The sequence below is a fragment of the Armigeres subalbatus genome, unplaced genomic scaffold (genome assembly GCF_024139115.2).
Source record: "Armigeres subalbatus isolate Guangzhou_Male unplaced genomic scaffold, GZ_Asu_2 Contig857, whole genome shotgun sequence".
NCBI lineage: Eukaryota > Metazoa > Arthropoda > Insecta > Diptera > Culicidae > Armigeres > Armigeres subalbatus.
Window position 1 is genome coordinate 166,323 of NW_026943653.1, and position 24,070 is coordinate 190,392.

General features: G+C 36.1%; 1 protein-coding gene across 6 annotated transcripts in view; it reads left to right on the forward strand.

The window, feature by feature from the left end:
• Positions 1-5,187: 5,187 nt before the first annotated feature.
• The window catches only part of LOC134204731 (uncharacterized), a 106,370-nt gene continuing 87,487 nt past the window's right edge, over positions 5,188-24,070 (forward strand). Inside the window, exons 1-2 of one of the 6 annotated variants that reach the window (XM_062679526.1) lie at positions 5,293-5,408; positions 5,591-5,795. The gene's annotated coding sequence lies outside the window, so the exon portion shown is untranslated. The other 5 variants (XM_062679530.1, XM_062679528.1, XM_062679525.1 and 2 more) reach the window with 5 other exon arrangements.

Below are 24,070 nucleotides of genomic sequence, written 5' to 3' on the forward strand. Positions count from 1 at the left end.
AGCGGGCGGAGAGTGGCGGAACCTAATTTCTTCAGGATTGGATCCCTGACAAAAAAATGAAGCTTCAGTGTGAATTTCATTGATGGGTACCAATAGGTACCCTTTTGAATTTTAAAATGAATACAGCAAGAAGATGATACAATAATAATTTTATATATAATAAAGACCGAGTAATTTCTGCACGATCAAAAATAATTTACGAACGATTAAGCGTTAAAACTAATAAAGGTTTTAGGGTTACACTTTGTAATGGTGCCAAATATAATAGGTTTGGGCGATGTATACGTTGTGGCCAACATAATGAAGCAGTAAGATGCTACAAGATTTAACAGAATTAAAAATCGACAACAACTTGTATTGACTGTAAAGGTAAAGATCAATCCGAATAAAATGACTCAAAACTATGTTTACATCATCGTCAAGTATTCGACTAACAACCTATGACTCAAGTTGGATCACTTTGAAAAAGTGGTTTTTGACCGTCTTTTTGAAGATTGGTCCTTCTGTGACCGGGGGCTCATAACAGAGCTTTTTGATGGGCAGCCCAAAAGATATTTTAGTTACCGTTTGTCGCTGTCGTCGCTATCCGGAACATCTTTTGCTGGCGAGGATAGGGGAGCTAAATGTCAAAGAAGGAAAATCCACACTATTTGACAGCTTGGTACCCAACATGTTCCGGACAGCAGAACAAAGGGAACCGAAGCGACAATCTTTATCTAGTAACTAAAATATCTTTTGACAGCCCTTACTTTGTACCGTTAAATGCACAAAAACGATCCATAAAAAATGAAAAACGATCCGTAAATAACATCTGATTGTTCCATAAAACGCTACCATAAATCCATAAAATAGTTCAGGAGTATCAATAAAGAATAATTTTAGGATCCATAACTAAGCTTAAATTTAGCAATTAATAGGAAAAAAATGTACCGTTAAACATGATCAAGAAAAACAATATCATTCTTTTTATTTTCCCATGAACGTATGACAAATGATCCATAAATGTTTAGAAAATGATCCATAAAAAACTATATTTTGATCCATAAAAATAAAAATTGGCCCACTTTTTATCATGATGATGATCCATAATTTTGCTAATATGATCCATAACGCTTGGAAAGAAGACCAATAAATCTATATTAATTGAGCCACATTTTTGAAAAAATCTATGGATCATATGACCAAATTCATGGATCATTTCACCAAAATTATGGATCATGTAAAAAAACTATGGATCAAATGACCAAAATTATGGATCATATGAACAAAACTATGGAACATATTATCGAAGTTATGGATTATAATCATGATAACAATTGCGCAAATTTTGGATCAAGAATAATGGATCATTTGTCTTACGTTCATGGGAAAATAGCAAGAATGATATTGTTTTTCTTGATCATATTTAACGGTACATATTTTCCAGTTAATTGCTAATTTTAAACTTAGCTATGGATCTTAAAATTATTCTTTATAAGGGTCCCTGAACTATTTTATGGATTTCAGGAACCGTTTTACGAAGCAATCAGGTGTTATTTATGGATCTCTTTTTATTTCTTTTTATGAATAATTCTTCATTGTTTATATGCAAAAGAATGTTTTGCCCTTTTTGGTGTGGGGGGAGCGGCGGGCTCTTATAAAAAAAAAGATAAGAAACATCCTGATCAGGGAATCAATATTCGTGCAATGCCTAACAATATACCCTTAGTCGTCAATAGAGTTTGTTATTGACAAACGTACCTCGCAACAAACCTTTATCAGAACCCAAAAACAATATGACACGGATCATTTGCTTTGCATGCTCTGATATTTTCGAGAATACGATGCTAATTTAGTAACCTTAGTTAGATTCTCGAATATTTCCATGAAAAACAGAAATTACATAACATCGAAATTTGCTGTAAAGAAAATGCAAAAAATACATAGGGGGATGAAAAGTTAGCATTAGCATTAGCATTGAGCTATTCGCACAAATTCGTAGGTGGTACAAGCCAAGACTATTGTATGAGAGTAGCATTACTTTCATCGGTTACCTCAGATATTGATTTGGGACTAATCACTATCTCTTAGATGGAAGCATTGCACTCTCCAATAGTCGAGATCTGTCCTGGCCACGTCCTTGTGAATGCTGAGGAAGGGGATGGATGGTTTGTTGGACACCTACTTAAGAAAGATGCAGAGAACTCTACGACCTCTCATAGGTGCCACGGGAGGTTTTGGGATTGTGTGGAAGGTTATAACAGTAGGAATCATTTTGGTAGAACGTGAAACACAGAAAGAACTAAGATAGAAAAGTAGGACAGACAATAGGATAGACAAAGTAGGAAAGGCACGAGCCTGGAATCGAACCCACGACCTCCTGCTTATAGTGCAGAAGCGGTAGCCACTAGACCACCGAGCTCGATTTAAACATAGGGGGATGAAAAGTTAGCAACAAAAATGTCTTCTTTTTGTTACTGACAAAATTTTTCGGATCTTTGTGAATATTAACTCCGACGAAATCAAAGCTTTGTCAATGGTTCTCTTTTGTTGCTTGTTTCGCATGCGCAGCGCATCATAGAAAAAATGATTCCCTGATCCTGATAAACAACTTTGCTGAAGAAAGTGGGGCCAAGCTTTTTTCTGCGATTTTCACAGCCAATCTAAACCGCTTGGCATATATGATCTATCCGTCTCGGAATGGCGTTAAAGAAAGAACTTTTTGCATATGATGCGGACTTGTTGTGTTGCCCCCTTTAAAGCTCGCAGCTATGTATATTCTTTCACTAATACATAAATACATTTTAAAAATCCAGATTAATCCACCTAGCGTTGTTGGTGCCTTTCTCACGCATTATAAAAATGAGAAAAACACATAAAGAGAGGTCAAAATTGCACTTAGGGGATAGATTCTACTATTTCTATCCATTCATATCTATATTTGCGAACATTCGAATACACTGCAGCAACTTCTGAAAAATCGATTTTTGATTTTTTTTTTTCTAAGAGTAGACTTTTGGCAAAAAAAAATTTTGTCAATAACTCTGGAACGCAATGGCCGAGGAGGAGGACAGCCGACTGAAAATTTGTAACAGTTGGAAGTATCCCGATCAGTAGATAGTAACAGATTTATATCAGACCTTGTTATTCTGTTACAGCAGTTTTTTATAACAGCGGTTGTTATAAAACATGTACCATTAGTAGTTAAAATAACAAAAATTGTAACAAAATCTTTTCTAGTTTTAACAAAATTATTACTAAATATGTTATTAATTGAACAAAAATGTAACTCGTTGTGTTACATAAAAAGTGGTGAAAATAGCTTGTACAATAGCAAATTATGTTCCTGAAAAGATTATGATTATCCATAATGTAGGCAATTAAGTTTGTCCAGCTGGTTCAACTTTGGATGTAGATTCAAGTTATACTGCAGGTGGTACCTCACTTTTTTTTTCCAATTCCTATCTACCAAAAATGTAGGCAATTTTTTTTCGGTAGAATTAAACATAACACATTATGTTATAATCATGTTATGACGATCATGATTTTTTTTTCCTCCATCTTTGGCAGAGAATTTATAACAAAATTATTACAGGTTTTGTTATTTGTAACACATATTGATATAATTGTGATAAAATTTTGTTATGACTAACTAGTCGGGATTTTTAAAGGATTACCTGTATGTTCTGAAATAACTTTTAGACGAGTTTGTGGAAGAAATATACTAAACGAAATATCGGAAGTGGCAAGGGAAGTGGTCTTTGGAAAAAGAAAACGGAACTTTTTTATAGATGGGAGTAGTTTTTTTTTAATCTTTCAAACTTCCCCGATCAGTAGATAGTAACAGATTTATATCAGACCTTGTTATTCTGTTACAGCAGTTTTTTATAACAGCGGTTGTTATAAAACATGTACCATTAGTAGTAAAAATAACAAAAATTGTAACAAAATCTCTTCTAGTTATAACAAAATTATTACTAAATATGTTATTAATTGAACAAAAATGTAACTCGTTGTGTTACATAAAAAGTGGTGAAAATAGCTTGTACAATAGCAAATTATGTTCCGGAAAAGATTATGATTATCCATAATGTAGGCAATTAAGTTTGTCCAGCTGGTTCAACTTTGGATGTAGGTGCAAGTTATACTGCAGGTGGTACCTCACTTTTTCCAATTCCTATCTACCAAAAATGTAGGCAATTTTTTTCGGTGGAATTATAACAATACACATTATGTTATAATCATGTTATGATGATCATGAAATTTTACTTCCTCCATCTTTGGCAGAGAATTTATAACAAAATTATTACAGGTTTTGTTATTTGTAACACATATTGATATAATTGTGATAAAATTTTGTTATGACTAACTAGTCGGGTCCATTTACTTCCATTTACTTTCGTTTTCTACTTGAAAACTTCTTCAGTGTTTTGTTATCGACTGAAGAAAAACATTGATTTCTTGTAACATACGACGCTCAATATTAATTATTTCATTTGAAAAATCATGAGGACCATTTTTTTAATAATTCATAAAAAAACTCTAGCTGTAGCTGTTCTAAGTTAACTTTTCCAGCAACACAAAGAAAGAATTTTTCGATAAACATTGAAAGAATTTCATTAAATAATAAAATAAATCAAAAGACTGTAGAACATATGTTCTAATAAATTTTCCAAGAATACTTTGTAACACCAATCCTACATTGTATAAGCTGAGAATGAATATTTTAGTACGGTATTTTTGGGAAGTAGTTTTTTGTCCATGTTTCCAGAAAGCTCTAGCACAACCATTTTTGAATCATTAATTTGGAAGCATTTTTTTTCTGCCGAAAACTGACCTTTGGTTTTATCCAAAGTTTTTGAGGTCATCCAGAAATAATCATGCATCGTAAATCTTCTCCAGATCCGCAACTAATATGATATCCTGGATGCTGATAATTCATGTACTTGTATATTCTTTATTACAGTACCATAGTGTTTCAGTTAAGGAATTCTCCATGAATATTGTTTGTCGCTTTGGTTGTGGATGTTGAAATTTTCATAACTCTAGACTACATATTTTAAAAACAATACTTCAGATTCGTCCGACTTATGTTTGATAGTCCGCCACTATGTTTCACAAACGAAAAACAGCCAACAACAAAAAAAATCAAAAAAGAAACGTTCTTTACCTCACCTAGACGGGCCGATTTTCGCCTGCCGGCTATCGCATTCGGGTACTCGGCGGTGTTTTCACAGTTCCAAGCAATCCGCACTGGAGAGAACACGCGCGCACGCTCCCCGTCATCTGTATACCAGTGAGTGAGATCGATTTTCGGAACATTTCGACGACTACGTATAGCGGCAACGACTGAAGGCGCGATCGGTGCGCGCGAATTTAGTTTTCCTGATAACGAATTCGTCACGCGCACGTGTGGTTTGTGTATGAAGGTGAAAGGACACCCATGCCACCATGAGCGGGTGGAATAATGATATCGAAATGATAGTGTGATAATTAGCTACTAGAGTGCGAAAATATGAGCGGTTCATGATGAGATAAAAAGGGTTACAATCTTTGAAGAAACGATTCCGTTGTTCAAATGGAGATCATTGTGTTTCTCTCTTATCATCAGCAGGTATACATCGACTAGGATAGTGGTGTAGTGACGTGAAGAAATGGTGGAGGCCATCGTTACTGAGCTGCTCTGGTCATTGTGCTTATTGTGTGATTTATGATGAATAGTGAATAATTGTGATACCGCAGAGCAAGAAGAGATAAACAGAGCAAAAAGTGACAAAAAACAACGCACCATTATCATTGAAGACGTTGTTTAGTTGGTAATTTACGACTGCTGCTGCTGCTACTACTGACTGACGTCTTATGTGATATTCGTACACGTATATGAAGCTGTCAATTATTACGTTTTTCTAGTAAAACCGTGAACAAACGAACGAGCGATCCAGTAGCTTTGTCAAAGGAGAATGACAAGAAGAAAATTAGCCACTGTCGTCCGATGACTTGTTTAATTAATTTGCGAGGAAAGGACGGTTATCATTTACACCGACGGAAAGATACGATGGAATCAGGTTTGACAAAAGTTCATCCGGAATATGGATTGTTTTTTCAACAAAAAAGTGTAACAGAAGGTGTTCGTCCTGATATAACAAGTGTACTATTTTGTGTCAATATTTGTCAGATACCACAAAACAATTGTCATCACAAACAGGCAAAACACTTGTAGGCATTATTCTTGTCAAATTGAAAAAAGTTGTTAATTTGACACCACCTGTGCGAAAGATAATTAAATATTTTTCAGGCACATAGACATTTATACAATACTAGCAGTCCCGTCGAACTTCGTCTCGCCAAAGTAATGATTATTTTCAAAATTTGTGTTTTATTTGTATGCGACCATCATATATACATGTCTTGCCTTCAAAAATTTCCACAAACCATATTTGGTTCCATTTAATACAAATAATAAGGTAGTGTCTCCGGTTATGGGGCGATTGCCTGTTTCGTTCATAACTTTTTTTAAGTCAACATTATGGAGCAATATCAACACCAATGGAAAGCGGAAATCGTTTAATTATTTCAGAAGCCTTCAATGGCGAAAAAACACAAAATAATACATTTCAACTGCAAAATAAAAGAATATTATTCTTGCATGTGAAATAGCTGGATGTCATCCCAGCGCACTTCAAATGCACGGGACGATCGCAACCATTGCAATGGGTGGAATTTGCAGCGGCCTACATTTAGGTACATTTAGTGACCCACTACCAGGAATGATAGACATTTTTCTTTTGTTCAGCAAATTTACACGACGCAAATATTAGACTGGAATTCGACATCACACCGCAGAGTACACTTAATGTACTAAATAATAAAGCATAACACTTGTTATATCTTTCTAATGTTTTGCTTCGAATAAAAAAAAATTAAATACAAATTTGAAACACAAACAAATTTTTACGATTTTTTTGTGTTTTTTTGCGCCTAGAAACCATATGTGTGATTGTGTGAATACGCTCCGATATTGGCTCTGATTATGAATGCTGTCAAACTACAAGTTAGACATTGCTCTGATTTGTCGCATCTGTCCTGTTTCAAAAATAATTCATGGTGGCCCACAACCGGCTACATTCCCATACTGTCAAACGTCGTAATCCACTTCAGGAATCGCCTTTCCAGTATTTTTTTTTAAAGGTAAGGAATTTACAACAAAGGGAATCCAGGAATTGATGAAAGTGTACTAGAGGGTTAGATACAAGCTATTACTATGTATAATAAGTGTGTATAACTATATGCTTAAAAAAATAACTAATTTAAGATATAAAGAAAAAATCCTACCACTTGTTAACTCTGATAATTCCTGAACGAACGTTTGATGATGTCAAATGGAAAAGAAAATGACTCATTTTATCTCTAAAATCTGCACATTGAAAATTATAGACAAAGCAAAAAGCCCTCAAATATTACCATTTCATTGGTGATAAAAACCGCATCAACATCGTCGTTCGTTGTCGCACGACTGAAGCCTGTAGAAGACAGCGGTAACGACATGATGATAAAAAAATCATTTCAGCTTGTTGCAAAACGGTCATCCACAAATCTAGACCATTATAACGGCATGCTAGGAAGGTATATGTCCAAGCCAAAGCGATGTCTCCAACTATCTAGTGATGGGAAATCTTGCCAACAACGTTGACCTTGAAACACGCTGAGAAGCTTGGTCCTCTGCAGATGCGAATCCAGTTTTGGACTTTTGCGAAATGAAATCGTCCGTCGACGTACAAGCTGTATCGGAATATGTTTTCGCTAGGTATGCAGATAACACAGCGACAACAGAATCGTTATCGTTTGTTTGAATAAATTAAAATAAACCACAGACAAGCAATCAAAGAGTGAAGTTGTTTTTATCGAGCAGGAATGGAACGGTTGCTTCGAATCTTAGTAAATAATTAAATTGTATTAAATTTGGAATATTTCAATTTTCACTGTTACTTTGCAATTTACAATCACAAAGTCACAAGTAGTCCGTCTGTTTGTCTGTTTAGAAATAGTCGCATTCAGCGAATGTCACCTGACGCTACAATTTGATTTTTTTACGTATTAACTTTTATTAGATAATACGTTTTCGCATACGGTGATGTGCAAAACTGATACAGAAAGCATTACAACAGTATATGTAGGCCTGCTTGAAGTTATTTTTAATGAGGTCTCGAGTTGTTTTGTTGACAATCTGAAACGTGACGAATACAGGAACTGGGAACACCCATAAATGATAGCAGCTATCTAGAACAGACGTCTAATCCTGAGGACTCATCAGCTTGACACCAGTTGAACTGAATGCACTAAACGGAGCCCCTACACAGTCTAGAAGAACATCCCTTCTATCTATTGGGCGTTTCTCGTGGAAATCTCATTTGTGGCATAATAACATCCGCTTGTGTATTTTCCTACTTATGCACGTTTCAATTTCGATGCATAATTTTTTTTCTCTTTAACCGGATTAAGAACATCTGGCAAACATCATTCCGCTTAGAACAAACCAGCTTCACAACTCAAAATCTGATTGAGCTCGTTGAAACAAGAGCACCATGAGGAGCTGCGATGCGAATACAGTTCGCGTTGAACGGTATACAAAATTATGCAATCAATCAGTGGCGTATGAATATGCGGGTTAAATATGCGTGCGAGTTCGATGACTCTTTAAATGGCATAAAATTTATCGATGTAGTATATGAGATACAATATTTCAAAGCTTCAAAAAAGGGCCATTCCGGCAACCGACTGGTCAGTTTTTTTTGGGCATGTCAATACTGATATACGACCGGAGTAGTTTTGATATAAACAGCATGGCCCAATATGACCCGAATCACAATTTTAAAATGCCCAACAGTGTTTGGATGAAACAAATCAAATAGTATGGGATTTTCCTGTTTCGTGAAAATCTATGTTCCTAAACGTTGACCAACATTGTTGGACGTTCCTGAGGGGCTCAAAAAAATCACACTCAAGGTGTTCGGGTCATATTGACCCGGATTTGATTTTACAATATCTAGAAATCGAAATAAAAAAAATATCTCAGAAAATTCTCAGCCAAATGTACATGTTTATACCCAAAATATTTGTTAGCTCATAAGTTTTGCGAAATTAACGTCAGATTGATGATCGACCACGCCTACATCATTTAATCAACGGTGAAATGATGAATAGCAGGCCACTTTTGTATGGACGAAAATTGTACAATCGTTTAATCTTATTACTTTTTTCCCCATTAATGTGCTAAAACTACTGCACAGTTGATGGTACTGTCAATATTTTTGCAGATATTCCAAGTCCTTCAAATCATTCTGGAGCTCAGACCAATGGGTCTACCAGGTCAACTAGGCTTGGTACAAAATCGATAGCAACTCATCATGTCTATATCGGCTCTTAGAGGCCAAGCGTATGATTTTTGATTTAGATACGTACACGCTAATTTTCATCTGCTCAGTGACTGAGTAAAATTATATTGCCGTCTCTTTTTTACGTAATTTTCGTTAAAAACGAAATTACTAAAATTCTTGAGAAGTCCCACTATTGATGTAAATTGAGTAAAATTTCCGTGGGAAAAAGACGGCAATACAAATTTAACCAATTCATTGAGTAGATGAAAGTTAGAAAGCCCAAACTGTATATTCTTAGCCCTCCAAATCATTTTGGAGTTCAGTTCAATTTATTCACTAGGTCAACTAGATTTCGTACAAAATCGATAACAATTCATCATGTTTATACTGGTCCTTAGAGGCCATGCGATGTTCTTAGGTCTCCAAATCATTCTGGATTTTAGGATATAAGGTCTATCAGATCAACTAGGCTCGATCGATAGCGATAGCCACCATCATATCCTGGTCATGGCCATCATGGGCATGCGTATGATTTTTTTTTATTGAGATATGTTCAAAAACGATGATCGAAGTCCTCCAAATCATTATGGAGTTCCCATCAATTGGTCTACCAGGTTCGATACTATACCAATAGCAAGTTGTCATGTCATGTCAAGCAATAGATAATTATGTTTACAAGTTATTGGCAGTTAGAGGGCCAAAGTGCTCGTAGCAATTCGTGATTTTATTCATTTTTTTTATGTTCCATTTTCTACAAGCATAAATTTCTTTGACCAGGTGTTCCATGTTTGAACATTACTTCCAACTTGTGTATTGTTATGTCGTGTTCAAAATTGAAGCCAATACTTCGTCAGATTTGTCAGAGATTCAAACGCTAAAAACTCTTTCTAGGTGAAAAAATCCACAGGCACGATTGTAGATAAATTTGTGCGTATAAGTGTACCATAAAATACATTCATTTTTTACGCCTACAAAGACTAAAAACACCCATATTAATCCACTTAGCAGTGATGATGCCTTTCTCGCTCATTTTAAATTGTGTTTAGAAAAATTCTTTAGAGAGGTCAAATAGAACAAATATAAAGCAATTAAAGGTTTTCGGGTGTCATATCAAGAATTGAAAATAATTTTATTTGAAGTTAAATTGTAAACAAATTATCAATCAGAATCCTGAATGCGTCCCTTTTTGAAAGAATAAAAACCAAAAATAGTGAACTATTTAAATTACCCATATTATTTAATTGAGAATGTAGCTAAAACTGTTTTGAGACCCTAATCCGACTATAAGCTTTATCAGGATAAAGCTATAATAAGGAGGCTCTTGATGTCAAAGTTGTCGTGTAACACCTTGTAATCTAAACAAACTATAAGTGTCACCTTTTAGAAAACCAAGAATGTTGTAGAACGTATGAAGAAAGCATTTTCGACAAACTACATCCTATTTAAATTATTATTTTATCATCATCGAATAATAGTAAAAGAGTAGAAAATGGGATTACCTGATAACTTTCCCTTAAAACAACAACTACAGACAAAATAAGCTCAAATTCTATTTTCGGTTGCGTATGAAAAGCTTGTGGTAGATAGAAGTGGGTTACGCTGGAAACTAACTGGGTGACTTGATACTTTGAATAAAGCAGAACACTCGTCATTTCCTAACTCACACACCAATTGACTCGCTTACTCCAATGTATATGTAACTAGTCCTACGAAGGGTTTTAAAATTCCATCATCTGAGCTAGCGATTTTTGGATTTCAAGGTTTTAATTATATCCACGGAATTCAAATTGAACATGAGTTATGAAAAATATTAATCGAAAGATTTATAAGATAAATAAACGCAATTGAAAAACGCTCGTTTCTATGAAAACATTGAAGCTGCTCCGCCTCTCCTTTATGGAATATTTCTGACTACGCGGCTTTGCCTACTCCGATCTTAGAACGTGCTCGAAAAATGAGTTATTTTTCTATACCAAACGTATTGCCTGCTTTCGACGGTTGCTAATCAGTTTCGCCTGTACGTACTTCCGCAATCAGTTGAATAGATGGCGGTAGTGAGTCAACGTTCATCAGTTCAAAAATGTTCACGAGATTTTCAATAAAAGTTGTTCTAGCTTAAATATCTCTTATCTGTGGTGGGAATCAAGGATGTTATCGATTATTTAGAAATCAGCGTTCGATCATTGACAAACTACAATTGTATTGTACGGTGGACATTTAGTTCGAAGGTTTTTCTACAACTGTCCTAAGCAGGGGTGGCATTGCGCATCTCGATTCGAACGTAATTCTATCAAGTCGAACATGTTTGGCATTACGGCTTTCGATTCGATCTCGAAAACGACTGATCGTTCGAGTATGCTCGTGGAGGTACAAGAATAACGAGATGTTTTGGCATTATGGAAACTCGATAGCACACTGAAAAACGACTCAATTCGACTCGACGATTGGAAAATCTATTGGGAAAATCTGCGTAAAAACGTGTTTATTCCAAAATCTAAATAAAAATAGTTGAGTTAATTAAAAAAAACGCGCTAGAGATGACCCAAGTGCATTTAACTTAAACGCATGATAACATCAAAGTAATTTATTATCGAATCCTTCTTTAGCTTTAAATTATTTCAAAATTGGATCTATGCCATAAACTTATAATTTGTGTCGTAACAATATCTCAATTTACAAAACATATCGTATCGGCATAATATTTTAATTGGTTGCAACCGTTCAATAAATAACATTGCTTTTTAAAGTCATTGAGCACAATTTGCTTGCTTATAAATTAACTGCCAATTCATGCCCTGAAGGATGCTTTTCCAACAGGCAACATGCTTCACGCAGATGAAATTACTCTTATTCTCTCTGTTTACTCACATTCGCCATGCGCTGAAGGTTGTCTCTCCAGTGGGCGGCATACTAAACACGGAGACAGCTATCTCTTATTCCCTCTGTTTACATTTCGTTTGACAGAACATACTCGATTGAGCTAGTACAGCACCATTCGAAATCTTGTACTTCGACTGAATGATGTCGAACGAAATACATAATGCCGCATTTTTTTCGAAACGAATGCAAAAACGTACGAATCGAGTGATTCGATTCGAGATGCGCAATGCCACCCCAGGTCGATGTTCAAATTCCACTATTAAAGGAGTTACGGTGCTAGTTGCTATACTTATACTAAATGATATCAAAATATGCAATCATTTAGTCTAAGTTACTGCTACTAGCGCTATAGCTCCGTTATTAGTGAAATTCTATCAACGAACTGTTAGGCAAAGCTGTAGATAAACATTTGCACTAGAAGTCCACCATATAACATATTTTGAAATTGGCTCCGGAATGAATTATTTACAAACTACTAAATTACTAGTAATACTAGGGGAGGAGGTTCGGTTGAGGGCACTGTTCGGTTATGGTCACCCCTGCTTATCTTTTGACAGATAACAGATGCTGTCATTCTGACAACCGTTATTTGTTTGCTATTGTAATATGATGCTTTGTGCTCAATATCAAACCGGATGGGGATCTCTACTTTGAACTAGGAACAATTTTTTTTTTTACAAATATACAACACGAAGTTTATTTTGACCTTTTTCAAATTGTCATTAATTGAAGTGATTTAACTTAAAAAGTAAGTTCAAATGCATATTTATACAGTAAATTTAAATTATTTTGAGGCTCAATGACGATTGCCGTTAAAATTTTAGCGTCATTTTTTTTCTTCATTTTTCAAAAAGGCTGCGAAATTCGGCTGTGGGCACCTTTATTGGTTCGATTATGGGCGCCCCTATTTTATTGACAAATCATTCGATATCGTTTTACTTGTCTCCTAACTTATTTCAAATGACGTTTTTATGCAGTTTTTTATAATTATTAAGTCATAAATGAGTTTAATTCATATTTTTGTTCTTTGGGTATGTCTAGTTATTATATCCACACTTTTTGGAACAAATCGTTGACTGATTTTCTTGCAACAAGTTGCATTCGACAGGGAATCCTGTCCCATTATTATCAATTGAAAATTGGTCAGATTTGCAAAATTGTCAATATTTTTTTGACCCTTCCTTCGGAAGTGTCTATAATTTCACTTTGTATGCGTTACGCAGGTGTGTTACGTATTAATCTATCAAGAAATCTCGTGAATTATTAAATAAAATGTATGGTATTTTAAGCAAATTCACTTTGACATTGAAAATATAATTATAACAAATGATATGACATGGAACTTTGCCTATTTTTCTTATTTGTTTCGAAACAAATGATTTTAAATGAGGAACATATAGAAGCATGTACAAAAAAATCTTCTCAGAAAAGCAAAAACGTAAAAATTGAAAGCGATTTCAAAAATTTCTTCAGTGGAGGCTAGATAGCAAATGTGAGCATGTTTTGAGACACTAATAGATCACTTGTATGCATGTATGTGTGCGTATGTGTGCAAATTCTGAAATTTACTACCATAAAACTCTCGCTCATTTTTAAGGTATTGAACAAGTTTAGTTTTACCCAATTAGGCATCCATAAGGCGAAATATATGTTATTATTGAACGCTATTGAGTTTCGCTCAGATCAATGACTGATTTAGTAAGTTCTGGATTAATTAATATCGAGGTCTCTGGAAATTACGAGTACAATATATGCAACCAGCGTTACGATAGTTACTATCCATCTTACAATAGTTATTCAATCTGACGAGCGCCTTATAGATAGGCAGCATGAAGTACAGAACGTTATCATTCGTTGAGTTGTCAATCAACCCATGACATCCGCCTTTGGGTAGGCAATTATTTTGCACTATCACGGTAAATCGCCGTGGGAAGCTGAGTAGTTTTATCTCGTTTTAAATACTGGAGTCTGGAAAAAAATTCCTTATAACTAAGGAAGGGTCAAAATCTCACTGTAGGTGGATTAATCTGGGTTTTTTTTTTCAAACCGATGAAATCGGTTGGGGAACTCTACCACCAGCAATTTCTTATGCAACAATTGGATTCTGGAGAATCACTCTTCCGTCAAGAATTCTGGGGACTTTATTTTTTTTGATTCTAGGAAATTCCTTCTAAACACGGATAAAAATCCGTTCCCCGAAATGAGATTCCTGATTCATGATTTCGGAAATCCATCGTACTTCCATGTTATGAAAATACACTATGGACGTAGTTCATGATCATGCGATACGATTTGGTTGTTGAGCTTGAAAAATAATCAATAGCCAATAAATAAACAAAGAATGATTCCTACAATCATGAATTACAATCATGATTTCATTATTTATTTTATTTATTTAGCTTACTTTTAAAAGAACAATTTGACACTACAATACACGGTTCGAGGCCACATCTCTCCATCCACGATTGTAGTTTAAGCTCACCAAGTCGTTCTGTACCTGGTCATGAACTGACAAATTCCATGATTTCATGAATCTATATTCAAAAGGTCTGAATTAACCAAAAATTAACCGTAAAAAGCAACTCAGTGTGTTCCAAGTAATTGAAGTTTTGAGGATTTACCCGTCTAGGAATTGTGGGAAGTTGTTCTCATAAGGATTTTAAGAAACTACGGATTTGTCTTATCTAGTCTTATCTTCCTTTCCTCGAATTCTGTTCATTCATCCAAGGTTTTTGTTTTCAAAAAAGTTTTTAAACTGGTGCTTTAATAAATTGGAAATACGGAACCAGTAAAATGTGCTCCATCTGTTGAGTAAAAAACAAAATATTTCCGTTTGTGAAACAACCCAGTTTTGAGAAATTTTTACTCCATGGATTCTGGGAAACTCATACTCACCAGGAATTGTGCAGGAATTCTCCCCGGGAGTTCTTCCGGTCACTTATTCTCTAACAGACAGCCATTACTGTCTGTTAGAGAATAAGTTACCTGAAGATTTGTCCGCAGAAGATGGTCGAAGGCCAGTAAATCGATCGAAACGTCTGGTAAGTCTTGCAAAGTGTTGTTTTGTCATTTTTTCGCGGCGATTGATCCATTATAAATATTCTGGTATATTTTCGAAAATTATTTCTCCAGGAATCTTGGGAACTTTTTCTTTGGATTTCTCTGGATTATTTCTCCTCCAGGATTCTTTGAGAATTTCTCCTGCAGAAACTTGTGGCAACTCCAGCGGGAATTCCTTCTGCAGGATTTCGCGAGAAGGCTTTCTCAAGAAATTTAAAGTAAACACTCCTCCAATACCTCCTGTACGAGTTTTGGGAATCCCAACTCCAGAAGCATAGAGGAACTTCTTCTTCTTCAGGAATTCTGAGCAATTGATTAGCCCAGCACAAATATTCTGGACAAAGGTATTCTGGATAGAGGTATCGATAACTCCGGGGAGTTTTTCCCTTTTGTAAAATGAGGAAATTTTTCTCCATAAATTCTTCTACATGCTTCTAAAGAGTTTCTTCTACTGAACTTCTGGGGAGTTTCATTGTCAAGAACTTAGATAAAATTTTTATTCAAGAGTTCTAGGGAGCTTTTTCTCGCAGATTTTTAAGAAATTCATTCTCCAGGAAATCCTTATCTGTGAGTTTTGTGGATTTCTTCTTTCAGGAGCTCTGAGAAATTAATAAAACATTTCCCAGAGTTTCGGGATGAGATATTCCGTAGAGTTCCCCAGTTATGAACTACGAGGTTTCTAAGCTTATTCACCCATTTTCAGGGTTTGCAGAAATCGCTCTCAATAGATAACAAACAACGGTAAAAGAAAGGCAAAAATTGTTCCGAATCATAACAAGCCATGATAACAAATTTATCAAAATTGGATACAAGTACGATAAAACAGAATCGAATAGGCAATCTCACAGAGAAGTGAGCGTTTGGAGCTTTTCAAAAGAAGTTCATCATAAGGTATAACCTCCCGAATCAGCTCTTTATCATGACAGGAAAAAGTCTCTCACGGTAGGCTAGGGACACGGCAGGTATTTCCGTCCATCGTCGTAGGGGCTAAAACCAACGAAAGCAACGTACATTTGCTAGAACTCCACTATAGCAGAACGTTTCTCCTGAGCTTACGATTTGGTACGTATGAGTTTTACAAAAAAGCGTCTCCTTTATTGGTTTTCGAGACTATGACGAACAGACGAAAATACCTGCCGTGTCCCTAAATATCGTAAATGTATACAGAGATGATAAGTGAGAGATTTTTTCATTCTCTTTTGAATTCAATCCCTGCCAGTGTTACATTCCTTCGTCATAAGACTAGCTCGACGATGCTCAGATGCATGAGGAAGTCCAAAAACACTGCGCCGTAAATTGAACCCGATCATACTCAGCATGATCTTGGTTTGTATCCACGCACTTTATTTCTAGACTAAGGAAGGCATAATGCAGCATTTTGCTAAGTATTTGCACTAGGGATAACGCAGGACTTCCTCCTGGACGGATTATTGAATGAATCCGTGGAGAATCTCCACGAGGAATTCCTGTATAAATCTCTGGAGGAAATCGTAAATTTAGTTTCTGAATGAATTCAAGGATATACGTTAGGAGAAATTCCTCATGATAGACCTGAAGTAAATCTCGTTAGTATTCTTGAAGAAGTTCCTGGAGGAGTTCTGCAGAATCTCTCTAATTTGCAAAAAAAATATCCAAGATTGTCGAAGAAATGCTTTAGAAATTCTGTTGACCGAATTTCAACAAAACAATTCATACAAAATCTATAAGGAGTGAAAGATACAAAGTAGGAGGAATGGAATGCTTCTGGGATTGAACTCACTACCTCCTGCGTATGAGGCAGAAGTGGTAGCCGTACGCCCACCAAACCCGTTAGTACATGATAAAGTATGAGTGACAGAGAAATTCAAAGCAAATACTTAAAACGTACGACGTACAGTTCATGTTGCAATGCACTAAGTACTAGTCTGAAAGCTACACTTTCGACCATAGAAAAAATGTATTGTAAATGAAGAATAATTGACGTCATTCATAGGACCTCGCTCTCTATCAGCATCTTTTAAAATTTCTTTTTCTATTGAGATAAAACGAATCAGAAAGATAGAAACATTGCAAGTTGAATTGCAATGATTTTAAGGCAATTAACATCAAATGCGGAAAATACACTTCAATAGCCAAAATCGACCAAAATTAATCACACTTAATAATTGATTCCGCACTATGAAGTTATTGTAATTTTGTTTCACCTCTCATGTCTATCCCGCGCTGATAGACGTCAGATCGTTGAACGGCGCTCTTGCACTATTATTTCGTGTGATTGGTGCTCAAAAAGCAGTAAAGGAAACGCTTTTGGGGCTGCCATGCTCATCTGGCGGTCAGCACCCACATTGAATAATCGATTTCCTAGAAACAAACCATCCAGTTTTTGCACGCTTCGGATATAGGTATAGGTACCTCGAGTGTATATTGAGTTGCAACGATTATGTGTTTACATGGATTAGAATTGGTCTGATAGACAAAAATGGAAAACTGGAGAACTCGTCTTGTCTTTCAAGATTACTTCTTAATCGAAATTTTGGTAAAAGTTTGTCAAAATATCAATGTCTATCACATCATCTATCACATGCACATCATGTACAAAACACACTTTTGGCACTCATCTTCATTCGATTCGTTCATAACAATTTTGCATTAGGATGGAATAAGATAGACTTAAATATGTTCCTAAAACACAATCTGTTTGATTCACCCTAATAAACAGGCCTGGATTGGCCGCAGGTAATCAATTGATACGGGCAATAATGAGATTCGATACATCTGTAAACAGCCAAAAATTTGGTTTCATTGAAAAGAATTGGATCGGAAGATAGCGGATGTTATTAGACCAGCAATCGGGTTCAAGCTCCATGCCGAATTTTCGGACAATCGACTGCAATATTGGAGAGCTCCGTAAAATGCATCTAGAAAATTAAGTGCGGTAATAATTAGGTGGAGGTAGAAAATTGTTCGTGTTCGGTTGTTCTTAACTGCTTCTGCTTCGTAACCCATATCAAATACTAACTCATTTCGAGATCGTGCGTCTTGGAATTAAAATACCTCGTCCATAACGTTGTATGTCTTTTGACTATAACCTATTTCACTTTTCATTTCATTTTACCTATTGTTCTTAATGTGGCCCCATCTTGCGCGATATCATCATTACCGTGAGGCAATTCTCGTACCACTTTACAGCAAGAGAAGAGATGCACCGCACGCAAATTTTCTCCAAATTGAACCCGTTTCCTCATTTGCAAACATTATTAGTGGCACATTTTCTGTAGCCAATTCATCACCGTTACCATGGCATGTTTTGTGTTTGCTTTTGTTCAAAATCACTGAAAAATGGGTTTATAACGAAAATATTTCACCGTCTCAGCCGATCTCATCTCACGCCACTACTGGATAGGTCGCCGTTGTTGTCAGTAGAAGATTGTAAAAAAAAAATCAAACTCTCGCCATGACGTCGTTGCCTTCCCTATATTGTTTATTTAATTTAATGTAAACTGACTGGGGCACCCCGTCAATAGTGTTGTGAAATAGGTCTACTGGCAATAATATGTAAAATAAATTTCAAAAATAGCTCACCTCTTCGGGGGCACATCCGCGTCAGTTGGTGGGTCTGTTTGTTGCATATTGCACATCAGCAGATTCCGCTTTTTTCCGTACAGGAAAAGTGGTGTTTAAAACTGTATTAACGGTGGATTTTTATCCAAAGGATGAGTATTTTTTTGTATGGGATAGATTTCCATGCGACTGTAACGAGGTTGTCCCACTAGTTATACGAGTTGGAACATTTGTGAATTACCCTAACAGCAGCCTTCAATTTGTTTGCCTTTTGTTTTTCTGGGATTTTATTGATTTTTAAGATGAAAATCAATATAGGTATCAATAGGTATGTAAAATCGTTTCCAAGCATGATTCGTTCTGAAATTGTTTTTAGGTGATCCATAATGATGATATTAATTGCTAGCTTTTTTACCTTTTTTACAATAATATGTTTTACAAAATTAAACTTTTGATTAGGTTCCAAAGCCGATCAAGCAATGAAGCGTTGGAAAGATTTAAGTTTCCTCAATAAGCTCCACGAAAAACATTTCACGCATCCTCACGCAATCGTGAGTTGTTTTTAATTGAATATAGTGAAGTTTTCTAAGAAAAGCTAGGCGAAAAAAAATAATATTTATGATTTTAAGCGACAAAGCTCATAAAATGGTTCGCTTTCAAAGAAGAGCTGGACTTTGATGAAAAGCATACGAATTTTTCGGATGTAAAAGGTTGTTAAGAAATGAAGCGGTTGAAGGGCAACGAATTTATCCGATCTCCTCCATTGATTGTAATATCAATACTAGGGTGGTTCAAAAAATCGATTTTGCTCCACAGTGCTCATCTGTTTCTTTACCATGTTCTGAGTGTTCTCTGAAAATTTGAGCTCATTTGGATTAAAACTGATTTAGCACAAGCCGTTTCAAGTTTGCATGTAAATTAGTATGGGGAAATTTATTTTTTCATTATACTGTTAATGACGCTTCCCCATTTAGTGCAGGTTAAAAGAAAACCTACACAGCTAAAAGGAATACTCAACAGCTTTCACCCAACGAAAGTCGCATGTTGATTAATCGCCCCAATAATTAGTAATTTTATTTAAATACCGCCATCGGGGGTGACAATGGGTCTGGGGGGTGAGAATGGGTCATCGCTCTCACCGGCAGTCTGGAGGTCGTAGAGCAAAATCGTTCAAAAAGGTCTCTTATATTTTGGTCTTCTTCAATCTTTTCTACAAGCATTCTAAGTAGTTGAAACCAGTGACCCATTCTCACCCCCATTTGACCCATTGTCACCCCCGACGACGGTACCTTTTCGTAATCCGCTTGTCTGCCAGGGAGGTCGCGAAATGTTATTCAGAACTCTCTTTGAAACGTGCCTATCGATGACGTACATGTGACGACATGTGAGAAGGTTAGAGCAGCTTCATACACATCATGCGTATTGAGAACATTTCCCCAATCGATACTCGATAATACCTCTGTAATACTTAAAAAGTCGGCTTTCTTAAAATCATATGACACGGGCACAGTACGTTCGATGAAGTCGTGCACCTGACTGTATTCGATGCTGACAAGTAGTGGAGAGTGATGAGCAGCATTTTGACCAGTACGCAAGTTTTATCCTCTCTATTAACTATCGTTTTTCCTCAAAACTAATTTGCGTACTTTGCAATATGTTAAATGAGATTAAGTAACTAAAACTTTGCAACATTGTTACTGTACATAAAATATCGTTTTTTATCTTGAAAATGGCAACAATCAATGGTCGAAATGTCGGGCAGAGTAAAACGCTAATCGTTCAAAGATTTCTTAAGACTGAGGTAGCGGTAATCTATACATACAAACTATTTCCATTCGTCTCCAATACCATAATTTGCGTACCTGATAGAGGAAAGCTTATTTCGCCGTTCTCCGGTATAGTATGAATTTGGTTGCCGATGTTTTTTTTGTATAAAATTGCTTTAGGGTAGTTTCGGCGAAATCATTGACGCTGGACTTAGCTACTTCTGGACCAGGCATTCTTCCTGTCGTCTTTCGTCTGTCGAAATAATATATAAAATACATAGAATTACGTAATACTAGGTACTAGGTCGAAAGTTGTTTGGACAAATATGTGATGAAGTCAAACATACCATTACGCTGAAGCCCATCCGGGCTGAGTTTTACCGAACAGGACCGGCCAAAAGATCCGTCGCCCAAAACAACCATTCTCAGCAGGGTTCTTCTTTATACGGCTGCAATATGAGTACAAAAACCAAGTTACAAGTAGGAGAAGGTGGTCGGTTGTCGACACCCTTTTGTTCTTGGTTCATAACTTTAAAATTATTTTCGGGTGAATTCTAGAAGAAATTTTTTCACATTCAATCGGTATTTCTTTGGAAATTCTATTGAAAATTCCATTGCAAATTCCTGTATGAATTCCTATGCTAAATCTATCCGAAAACCTTTCTGGTTTTCCTCTGAAAATTTCTTCGAGAATTCTAATCTAATCTTTCTAATCTCATACTTGCGTAGCCAATACTTGAAAGCATCCTGGAAAATGACGGTTTCTGAATTCCGTCATTTTTCTTTTCATATGGTCAGGCCAACTACGCAGTATGTACCGCAGAGATGACTCCTAGATATTGAGCGCCTTCAGGAATACCTAAAGTCACTTAATAGCTTGGAATCGAGGGGAAAGGAAGAAAGCGTGGACCTCCCGTACCAAACGCTTCCAATAATATAGATACCTAATTTATAATAAAAATCGTGTGCGTATTTATGTATGATGTATATAAGTTTGTTTATGTGTGTATATATGTATGTGTGTAAATGAGTGTGTGTGTGGGTTTATATGTGTAGTGAATGTGTGTGTGTGTGCTTTTGTGTGGGTGCGTGCGTATTTGAATAAATTTACAGTTCATCAAAACCTTACCTCTGCTCAAAAATTCTGACGCTGAACCAAGAGCCAACACGCACTGAACTAATTAACTTTATTACCGGCCGCACAATGCAAAACACAAAATTTCGGCAAATCGCGCGATCGTTCTGCCGTCCGAAACAAGAGTCAACACGCACTGAACTAATTAACTTTATTACCGGCCGCGTAATGCAGAACACAAAATTTCGGCAAAACGCGCGATCGTTCTGCCGTCCGAAACAAGAGCCAACACGCACTGAACTCCTGAAAATTTCTTCGAGAATTCATTCTGAAATTTCTCCAGGAATTTCTTCGAAAATTTTCTCTAAATATTCTTCAGAATTGCTTTCCACTCCGGGAATTCCCTCCAGGAATAATTTAGAAAATTTCTCCATTAATTTCTTTTGAGTTTCCTCCTGGGACTCCTTCTGAAAATCCTCTAGGAAGTTCTTCGTTGATTCATTCAGAAATTCATTCGAAACTTCCTTTTTTAAGTAAAACCATACAAAATTCATGTAGGAATTATTCAGCGGGCTTGGTAGTCATATGGCTACTGCTTCTGCCTCATACGCAGGAGGTCGTGGGTTCAATCCCAGGTCCGTTTCATTCTCCTACTTTGTATCTTTCTCTATATTTCTCATGTTCTAGCAATCGCTAGAACTGGAAATGGACTTCCATACCGTTTTCATTACTATTCCTATACTTTCAACTTGAGTATTCTAACAGTAATCTGCTAGAATTGGAAATGAACTATAGAGCTCGTTTCCTACATACAATTAGAAATTCCATCAGTTGCCCTCTCCTATCTATCACATTGGCAGCTCGTTAACCAAGACGGACCTCTGCCTCTCGAACCTAACCCAAAAATTCCAACAAATTCCGCATGAACTCAGTGGTGCAGAGGTATATTCGGCTTGCAGTGGGCGAGTGATTGCATCATCATTTCCTCCCCCTTCCCTACATTGACTTGCATTCTGACGTGGCAGGCGCCAGTGTGACCTAACAAATGAGATCACCAGTACTTGTACATTAAAGATGTGTGCTAGTCCCAAGCAAACATCTGTTGGTTCCCTGTGCAAGAACAGCTGATCTGGTCATAATGGAGTAGCAACTACGAGCAGTCAATCAAGCTCAAGCTCAAGCTCAAAACCATACAAAATTCATGTAGGAATTATTCCGGAAATTTTGTTGATAGATTTTGTTCTGGAATTTATTAAAGAATGAAATAGGCAATGCTGAATGAAATTTCGGGAGGATTTCTAAGGGAAATGTTAAAGTTATTCCCGGATGAATCTTTCGAGGAACGAGGAACACGAGGAATTCTTTTAGGAATTTCTCCGAATATGTTATAAGAATTCTGCCAATACTTTCTCAAGAAATCCTTTCGGAAACTCTCGTAAAAATTTCTTGGAGTTCCTTAAAAACTGCCCACAGGATATTGGTCGGATCTCCACGAATTCTTTCGAATCTTTTTATAGAAATTTCTCCGCTCATTCATCCGGATTTTTTTAGCTACTCTTCCAGGAATTCCTTTAGACCTTCGGAGATTCCTTTTGAAATTTCTCCGAAATTCACTTAGAGCATTCTTTCGAGAATCCCTCCAAAAAACGCTTCAGAAAATCCTTCAGGCATCCTTCGGAAATTTCATTTAGAAATCCTGTTGAGAATTCTTCGAGAAATCCTTAAGAATTTCTGAAGAAATTATTGAATACATTTTCTAAGTAATTATTAAAGATTATACACTGGTTTGATAACAGGTCACTGTCCTTGTAAATACCACCTAAAATCATTGAAAAGCTTCCAGACGACATATGACGCTTTTGCAAGCTTGAAAGTGAAAGCTCTGGATACTTAATACGTGTTGCACTTTTTCACAAAAGGCTCAAATTTTTCTTGACAAGGGTATTCTTGAACCCTGGGAAATTTGAACTATTCCTCCCATTAAAGTAATACATTTCATTCGAATTGCTATTCCTGACTGGGAAAAATTCCCGTGAATGTAAAGGTGATCAATCCCATAGTGATTTATCAGTATTATGTCATATAATTAAGAGGATAAGTCACAATATATCTAAATACTGGTCGCAGTGGTAATAATGTTTGCACAAAAAAGAATATATTAAAGTAATCCAAGGATCAAATGGAGTTCCCAAGTACATACAGTAGACTCTCCACATGTTCTATATCTCGATATCTCTCCATATGACGAAGGTTTTCTCCGTCTCTTCAGGCTACATAATGTTTTGCGTTCTACATCTCGATAACCTCCCTATCTCGATATCTCTCTATCTCGATGTGTTCTAGTCATATTTTTTTAGGATTTTATCTCCCTATGTCGAATTATTTAAATTTCTAGG